Source organism: Euprymna scolopes, chromosome 28, assembly GCF_053919585.1.
Source record: "Euprymna scolopes isolate OS-2025 chromosome 28, ASM5391958v1, whole genome shotgun sequence".
NCBI lineage: Eukaryota > Metazoa > Mollusca > Cephalopoda > Sepiida > Sepiolidae > Euprymna > Euprymna scolopes.
Genome location: NC_136509.1, coordinates 60892143 through 60902344, shown reverse-complemented (window position 1 = coordinate 60902344; position 10202 = coordinate 60892143). Strand labels below are relative to the sequence as shown.

The 10202-nt window shown below is 32.6% G+C and overlaps 1 pseudogene; it reads left to right on the top strand.

The window, feature by feature from the left end:
- Positions 1-1959: 1959 nt before the first annotated feature.
- On the top strand, positions 1960-2122 carry LOC145249874 (U2 spliceosomal RNA; annotated as a pseudogene).
- Positions 2123-10202: the final 8080 nt, after the last annotated feature.

Genomic DNA, 10202 nt, shown 5'->3' with positions numbered 1-10202 from the left:
GGGCTTATTTAAGCCATTTTTCACATTTTTTTTGGGGGGGTTTTTAGTTTTAACATCTGCTTTTCTGTTTTGTTTTTTCATTTTTTACATTTACCATCGTTCGTTTGCCTTACATTAGTTTTTTTTGTGTTTTTTTTTTTTTTATGTTTTGATTACCCACCGCCCGGGTACCCCCCGCTTTATTTTTCAGATAAGTTTTACGTTCGTTTTTTTGTTTTTTACTTCGCTTGTTCTTAGGTTTTCATTAACAACCACACACACCTCCAAACACTCGGGCAATGCCGGGTACCCCCCCCCCCCCGCTAGTCTTCTATATATATAAAAGCGAAAATGTGTGTTTGTGTGTCCGCTAAAAACTTTCGACAGACAGAACAAAGATTAACAAACTTGGTATCATATTGAAGTTCCACCCTCTGGATGACAAATATCAAAAAATTGTCCAAAAACGTTAATTTTTTCACCCTGAAATCCACGATTTTCTACAGGGGGAGGGGTTCAACAAAAAACGCCCTCTCATGAGGAGATCAGTTCTACGTATGCGTCAGACGACGTCATGACGTGATTTAGTTTAAATATTTGAAGAACTGGGAGAATTTCATGTGTGTCGTGTTAGCTCAGTTGGTTAGAGCGTTGGTTCATTATCTAAACGTTTTAGGTTCGAATCATGGTGAGATTTTTTTTTAAGCAGAGTTATTTAAGCCATTTTTCACGTAACTTCGCTTATTCTTAGGTATTCATTAACACCCCACCCCCGACCGTATAAACACATACCCAAAAACACCCGGGTACCCACCGATTTTTTAAATTTTAATATCTATACAGGCTTATTCAAGCCATTTTTCACATGTTTTTTTTTTGTTTTTATTTTTCGGAAGTTTTAACGTTCGTTTTTCTGTTTTCTTTTTTGTTTTTTCGATTTTTACATTTAACATCGTTCGTTTGCCTTACGTTAGTTTTGTGGTTTTTTTTCATGTTTTGATTACACCGCCCCCCCCATACACACACACACCACCCGGGTACCCCCCGCTTTATTTTTTCAGATAAGTTTTAACGTTTGTTTTTCTGTTTTTTTTTTACTTCGGTTATTTTTAGGTTTTCATTAACAACCACACACACCTCCAAACACTCAGGCAATGCCGGGTACTCCCCCCCCCCGCTAGTCTATATATATAAAAGTGAAAATATGTGTATGTGTGTATGTGTGTTTGTATGTCTCGCAAAAACTTTCGATACGGGTCACTGATTTTCACAAGATCGGTATCATTTTAAAGTTCCAACCTTCGCCCGACAAATATAAAAAAATTGGCCAAAAACATTAATTTCTTCACCCTAAAATCATCAGTTTTCTACAGAGAGGGGTCAGAAAAAACCGTCCTCTCATACGGCGTCGGAACATGATTTAGTTTAAATATTTGAAAAACCGACACAATTTCGTCGACGTCGTCTTAGCTCAGTTGTTTAGAGCATGGCCTCATTATCTAAAGGTTTTGGGTTCGAATCGTGATGTGAGATGTCTCTTTTTTTTTCGATTTTTTAAATTTTAATATTGAAACAGGGTTATTTAAGCCAGTGTTTTTTTTTTTTTTTGGTTTTTATTTTTCGCATTTTTTAAAGAAGGTTTAATGTTCGTTTTTCTTTTTCGCGTTTTCTTTTTTTTCCCCCCATTTTTACATTTAACATCGTTCGTTTGCCTTACGTTAGTTTTTTCTTTGTGCTTTTTTAATATTTACTTCGCTTATTCTTATGTTTTGATTAACACTCGCCCGAGCACACACACCTCGAATCACCCGGGCAACGCCAGGTACCCCCCCCCACTAATGTATAACATAAGAGACAGAAAAGAAACATTTATAATGCGTACACAGCTTTATTTTCTCATACAACCTCAATACGCTTTGAAGGGATTTTACGACAACCACCGAGATAAGATTTGTGAAACTATCACTGTTGGATACTAATTTTTTTTCTTGGCCTTTTGGTCAAGATCAAAGTGTAGTATCTGTTCTTCAGATGCTGCAAGCTATGACTAACTATGACTAGCAAAGACCAGACGTGGGGGCAACCCCACATGCTTGACCTTTAACCAGCTCCCATTTCCCCCCTCTCGAGAGCTGGCCCCCTTTTTCCCTCCCCCCTCCCTTCACTCCTCACATTAAAAATTGGCCTTGTGCCTAATTTGCTCGGTGGGGGAGCAAATAAATACCATCTGTTCTTCAGATGCTGCACTTCATTTTCTTGTTCTCTTTCGGTGGAGGAGAAATCCTTCACGACTGAGACAATTTTTATTTTTGTACCTTTTCTCCACGTTAAAAAACGACCCTGGTGTCTAACTCTGTCCCGTGGGGAGGCATAGTAAATAGGTACTATATGAAGGCATTTTTAAAAAGATTTAAAATATGTAAAAAAAGAAAATAAAACGGATCCAATTCGATTAATAATGAAATATAATATATATGATTAATATATAAAATATAAATATTATGTAAAATTAAGTAATTTTAAAGTAATATACAATCTAATAATGATAAAACTGAATTATGAATTTAGAGAACAAACAATTAAAGAAGCATTAAACACAAACATTTTTTGGCCTTCGGAACAAAATCAGTGTAGTCTGTTTTGATGCTACACTTCACCTTTTCTGTCCTCGGTCGGTGGAAGAGAAATCTTTCATGACTGAGATTATTTTTGTTCCCATCCTGAGTGCCCCGTATTGAGGAAGCTGGATTTTCCCCACAAGATTGTTGGAATATTTATATAACTATTTCTTTAGATACAGAAATTATATTTAAAGTTTTGGTTTTCTTCTATGACCATTTTTCCCCATATTTTTCATCAAAATGTGTAGCGTATTTTCATCAGTTATACGGTAAGGAATCCTATACCCCGCTATAGTCTTCATCTTCATATCAGTGCAGAATTTCTTAGCGGTATCAGAATTTTTGTAGGAATTTTTGACACCCCTAACACGAAACTGCGAATACAATATAAAAATCTCGGAATTTCTCTGTTAAAAGTGGGTTATTTATTTTCTTTATGGATTATACTTCCAAAATAAACTATTACAGTTGTTTTAAAAGTAATAGAAATATTTTTTTTTTTTTAAACAGTAATGAATTTTCCGAACTCAATATTTTTCAATTTTTAAACTCAATATTTTTCAATTTTTAAATTTTAAAAATCTATCAAAATTTTTCTATTGATTCTATTTTTACGATATTTTCAGGGTAAATGTGAAATTTTATGTTCTTTCCAATAAATCGAATATAATATTTTAGACAAACGTTTTTTTTTTTAAATTCACGACCCTCCTCCCATCCCAATTTTTAAGTGTCTATTAAAAAGCAAATACTTAATTTAGTAACCCGATAATTATTTACTCACAAATTGAAGAGAAAAGGTCAATACATAATATATTCAAATTTAAAAAAAAAAAAAACATAGTGTTCTTTTAGAATTTTACCTGTAAAGTTTGAAGTTTAAAACCTTTTTTTTTAAACCACGTTATTTGTTTTTTCTTTTTTTTTTTTAATGGAACCTTGGTCCTTGCTCCTTTAATTGAAAAAAAAATTAGGGCTTGAATTACATTTTTCGTGGAGTTATAATCTTGGAAAGACATGGGGTCGAATAATTCACGCCTCCCATTTTGTAAATGTCTAATAATAATTAATTTAGAACCCGATGAGTACATAATTATTTACTCACAAATTGAAGAGAAAAGGTCAATACATAATATATTCAAATTTAAAACAAAAAAAAACATAGTGTTCTTATAGAATTTTACCTGCAAAGTCCGAAGTTTAAAACCTTTTTAAAAAAAAAAACACTTTTTTTTTTTTTTAATGAAATCTTGGTCCTTGCTCCTTTAATTGAAAAAAAAAAATTAGGGCTTGAATTGCATTTTTCGAGGAGTTATAAGCTTGGAAAGATGGGGTGGAATTATTCACTATTTTTCACGAAATTTCTGACACTGCTGCAGCACTGCAGAATACATGAATACGGAAATGAAGATCACATAACTACTGAAAGACAATCATACCATAATGTGAACATTGGTTAAAAACTAAGAAAATATAGTAAACATCTACGATATTGTATTACAAAATAATATTAGAAACACACTCAATATATGTCAGCCTATGTCACGGTAACATATATTGAGTGAGTTTCTAACAGTATTTGTATAGTTTTTTAGTTTGAACTTATTTTCCCAAACTTAACGTATTCAACAGCGAGCTCGCCACCATTTGTCTTTTTCAAATATATCGATGAACACTGTCATTTTCGAACCGAATAAACATTTTACATTAAAACACTAAAAACTTATCCAGTTATATAGAAAGGTCATTTATCTTGCCTTTGATAACATTTATTTGTTATATATTTGTTTTTGACAACTTTTTCGAAACTGTGTATAGTAAAGCAACTCCCCCTTTTTTTCATTAAATTGCCAGGTGAAAGTGCATAATCGTTAGAAAGCTCCCCCCCTCACCATTAAAATAGTTTTCTAAATATTTCAGCACGATAAAAAACATTTATTTATAAGATAAAACAAGAAAATATTTATTTTTATTTAATGTCCTTTTTATTTTTAGTTCATATCAAGACTAATTAAAACTGATTAGTTAATGAATTTTTAATTAATTTGTGTGGTTCATATATCTCGGAAAAGAAAAAATTTCCTATTTTATTTCCCATTTCAGTCATGTAAATTATTTACAGTTAAAATGTTATAAAATAACAAAAACTTGAAGTTTTAAATATATTTCAAAGAAATAAATTACGCCCGGTGCTAAAATATTGAAAATTCATCGATCATAGAAAAAAAAATCTGTTGTTAAAAATGCTAATTTTAAAATATTTGTGAACAGTTTTATTTATTATTTAAAGGACGGACTGAGAAATATTATATAAAAATTGTTTGTTTTGCATAAAAAAAAAAAATAAATAAATAAATAAAAATAAATAAAATGAAATATTCGACTTCCTCCAGTAGAAATAAAAGTTCAAAAACGAGTTCACTTACAATATTTTGTTAGATTAAAATTATCCCAATGTGCAATTATAATAATTATCCAAATGGAGAATTGGTCTTTCTCTTTAGAAGAACATACATGGACGTTCTGTAACGCAGTCATATTTTTATGCCTGTTAACGTGACCATGTGGTTGAACACCGGAAACTTTCTATACCTACAAGTTGATCCGGAAATGACGGCACGCTGTCATGTTCACTGGCCTACTCTCTCGGTAGCCATGATTTTACCCGTAATCCCTATAATTTTTAATGGCAGCCATCTTGTTTTCGAATAACGAAAAAATGCCAAAAAAGAAAAAAAAGGCTAAATATGCCACATGTAACTGGAATCCCTCCTCCCCACTACCGGTGTTGCCACAAAAAAAGTAAGGTTTATTGGAGGGGGGAAGGAGTAAATTCTAAGAAATCTTGAGCGAAAGGAGAGAACGTAAATTAACCACAAATTAAAAACAGTATTTCGAATAATATTTATTAAAATAAATTAAAAGGTAGACATTACCTTTCGCTACAACAGAATACCGACCACTAATTTGTTGGTACTCCTGCAGTATTTTACCCACCGATTTCACGATCTTAGCCGAGCGTTGATCGACATCCGTCGGAAAACGCCGGAACATGGCGAGCGGTACGATACTCTATCAGCCAATCAGGGCGCTTCAAACGAACGCGCAGCAGACGAATAATTTTCATTGAAATTACACACATAGCGTTTCATTTCAGTTATTTTATTGTTCAAAGTAAAAATACACAGCCTTTCATTTCAGCTATTTAATTTAGCGATATAAAAAAAAAAACCGGGAGCTGTTGGAAACATATTTATGCGAATTTATGTGGAGACAAAAATGTGGACACAACCCTTCTTTTGTCTCCATAATAAATCAAATCGCGGAAGGCTACCCGGTTTGGGAAGGAGCTTCTTTCCACATCCTCTGAAAACCCTTTGCTCCCTACTTTGCCTCTCTACAGTCAGTAGAAAATCTTCCAGTCGGAACTAAAGATAAACAGTAATTGTTGTCCCCCCCCTACAAACATTACTGAAAAAAAAAAAAAAAAAAACATTGTTGTTACTGTTTAATAACGTTTTGTTAAAAACACACAAAAAAAAAACATTGAAGTGTTTATTACTGTTGCTTACCCCCCCCCCAAAGAAAAGCTATCGGAAAACAAAATGAACCAAAAAAAAAAAATATTCAACAAAATAAATTTATTCTACTTTAAAAAAAACTTACGGTAAGTGTTTGTGATTTATTTTATCCAAATTTTTTGTATTAATTTTATCCATTTTGTTGTGTGTGTGTGTAATATCTTTTCCTTGTAATGTTGTTGCTATTCACATACTTTTAGCGTTCTTGCACCGTAGTAGCTCCGAATTCTCGGCTTTCGTCGGCGTTAACGCCGAAAGCGTTCGTCAACGCTCGGCTAAGATCGTGAAATCGGTGGGTAAAATACTGCAGGAGTACCAATTTGTTTTTTAGGGATATTCGATGTTGCTGGCCACAAATCTGATAATCAAATCTGTCGCAAATTTATGGTTTGCATGGTATTAACCCCTTTTAATTGATCGAAAAAATTAAGTTTTCATTAGCGGTTTGCACAAGCATATTTTATGTTTTTCGTTCTTTTTTGTGGGGAGGGGGTATTCAATTATAGAACTTGTGTAGTTTAACAGGTGCTTCTGCAGTTTAATTAACCGTTTTTTCATAAGTAACGCGACAACATTTACAGAGTAGAATACCGTTTAACATTTCATAGAAATTCTGTGTTTACATTTGCGGGAGGCGGTGGGGGGTCGGGGTGGGTGCATTGTGTTTTTAAAGTACACACGAATTCATTCATCATTGTGAAATTTTTCAAAATTGAAGAAATAAAGCACAAGCGCAACTGAATGTTTTTTTGTTTTTATCACAACACTTTAAATTTAAATTAATGTATTCAAACGGGTGTTCAAGTTTTACTATATCTTTTTGGTTATTAAATTGTTAGGTGAAAGTACAGAATAGTTACAATACACCCGCCAGCCCGCTAACATATGTGCATAAGTACCAATAAAGTGATTTTTAATATCGTATTCAGCTAAATCCATAACAAGCGGCACTTGAATTGATGGCTTATTTTATTGATGCTACAGTACACCGTGATCACGTGATTAAAATTTTAGCAGACGAAACATTGGGGTCAGAAGACTAAGGAGAACCTTTTTTTTTCTTTTAGTTGGGTGGGAGTATTCCACTAAAATTTTATATCTATTATTTTCTTTAAGAAAATACATAAAAATATGTTTACGAAAAGCATAAATTGATTTTTTTTTTTTCAAGAAAACTTAATATTTTTATTATTATTTTTATTTATTTATTTATTTTTTTTTTTTTTTTGTGGCTGTTCATTGCCGGCGGAAGAACTTTATCGAGATGAGTATGTTGCGGGGCTACGGGTGTCGATGTTAGTCCCGCAAACGCAAGAAAATAAAAATGAAAAATATTTGTAAAATGAAGTTGAACAATCAAACAAAGATGACTGAGGCGGATGAATAAATTTTATACAATTTTTTTTTTTTTTTAATTCTAAATAAGTGAACAGAGCAGACAGGAAAGTTTCTTAATTGAAAGTATCTTCCTGCGACTGAGGTAATAAAATGAAATGAAGTAGAAAAGTAAAAGTTCTTGGTTAGAAATAATCAGTCCTTTTTTTTAGAAAAATTAACCAACCTAAAAGCCCATCGCTTACTTTAGCAGAGATAGAAAAGGGTAAAAAGTCCATTTCCGTGGAAAATTAATTATCGGGTGCGCGTGCGTTTTAACGACCACCCAGATGGAGTCAATGATGATGTTTACAGCATGCTGACTTGTGGTCGACTGATTCGTTTGGCCGCTAAAATGCTCTTTTAATAGATCCAAACCGGCTCCATGAACGCTGTCTAAAAAAATATTTTTGAAATTTGTTTTCTTCGTGATTACGAAACATCTTTGTGACGTTAGATGCTCTGCAAAACGTCTGTGCGAAAAGGCAGGGTTTCGTTTAAATGTCCACAGAATTTTTTCTTAGGAATCTTTTACTTTGGTCAACTGTTGAACGGCCTTCGACGGCAAAGAGGGGGGGGGGGGAGATGGGGATAGAGGAAATGGAAGGAAGCTCCCCAAAAGGATCGTTTCCGAATTGTCTCCACATAAATTCAAATAAATATGTATTCAGAAGTTCCCGGTCCCGTATTCTTGCTTCTTGTTTTGCTTCCTTCCTACATCCTCTCAACATCGTTCGTTGTTGCCTTCGATGCGGGCTCTACAAAATGCATACTTATGATTCACTGTCAGGTGGTTGTTGGAATTCTTCTCCTCCTACTTTGTTATAGGCCCTTCCAACAGTCGGTGTAGTCACCGGCAGAATATATTTGTTTATTATTGGAAGGAGGGTTACGGTGTTGTGATTTGGTACAGTCACCAAAAAATAATTTTAAAAAAAGGTACTTGTACAGTTTAGTCAAGACATTAAAAAATGAAAATATCGAAAAAAGTTTCAATTGTATGTATCCGGGTGCCGGGAAAACTCGTCCCAGGAAAACTCGTCTCGGGAAAACTCGTCTCGGGAAAATTCGTCTCCGGAAAACTCGTCTCCGGAAAACTCGTCCCCTTTCGCTAGGTAGGAAAACTGGTCCCTTATTGAATAAACATCGATTGAAAACACATTTTATGATCGTTCTTGAAGGAGATATTGTTTTTTTAAATAAACTATAGCTCCCCCCCCATAATATTTTTAAAAAAATATTTTTATTTGTTTAATGTTTTTTTGTGTTTTTAATAAAAGCGTTTATTATGTTCATAAACGAGACCGCATATTTTTTTTTATATTAATATAAAAATAATTTACTTATATACTGTTAGTGTTGCTTATAAAAGAGTAAAATCGATTTTTCTACCTCGCTGACTATGTTGTTTATTTAATTTATTTGGAATCGTTTATTTGGTAAAGAAAAAAAACAGAAAACAAACAAAAAACATGTCTATCGAGTGTTACGGGAGAACGAGAAATAATGCCTGGTATATCACATCTTAGGGGGTCTTGATAATCGCTAAAAAAATAAAAAATTAAAGAAATTACTGAGGGAGATTTGGTTTTAAAAAGAAAATAATAAATTTTAATATTTTTTAAAATATAATTTAGAGAGAGAGGGGGGGGGATAAAACCTCCCTTCGAAAAGCAACCAACAAAAAATGAAATTAAAAAGATTCTTGATAAACGATAGCGGAGTTTTCAATAAAATTGATTAATAAATTTATTTAGTGATTACTTTCTCTCTTGATTGATTTTAGAATTTTGAAGTAAAAATTAAACAAATTAAAAACGAGTTAACGAGATTGTTAGCACATGGCATCTCTCGCGCCAAAAAAATATTTCGCTTTTAATTTTTTAGTTAATTTTTGCAAAATTTGACAGGACGACAATAAATGTGGATAATTGATAAAATCATAATTTTAAATAACGCATGAGTGCATTTGGTATGACAGAAAACAAAAACATAACAACAAAAAACTATCATAATTAAAAAACAAAACCAAAAGCGTAACGAAGAATAATCGCTCCCTGTTTTTTAATTTTTGGGTTTTTTTTTTTTATTGTTTATAAAAACAATAAAAAAAAACAAAACCCAAAAAACATCGTTAAAATAAGAACAAAAAAATTTGTAATTAACTTTGTATGAACATAATAAACGCTTTAAAATAAGTTAAATCACTAAGAACTTAGCCAGTTAGGTAGAAAACGGACACTTAGAAAATCGATTTTATTTAAAAAAAAAAAAAACATTAAACAAGTAAAAATATTTTTTTTTAAATATTATGGGGGGGGGGCTATAGTTTATTTTAAAAAACAATATCTCCTTCAAGAACGATCATAAAATGTGTTTTCAATCGATATTTATTCAATAAGGGACCAGTTTTCCTACCTAGCGAAAGGGGACGAGTTTTCCGGAGACGAGTTTTCCGGAGACGAGTTTTCCCGAGACGAGTTTTCCCGGGACGAGTTTTCCTAAATTCATCCGTTACGGAACGAAGTTCTCCGAAAAAAATTTCACTTAATTTCATCAAGTATTTTTTTTTGTTGTTGTTTTTATTTTACAGCGAAAAAACAATTTGTTATGATACCGAGCAAAATGTTCGATTTTTAGGAAGAAA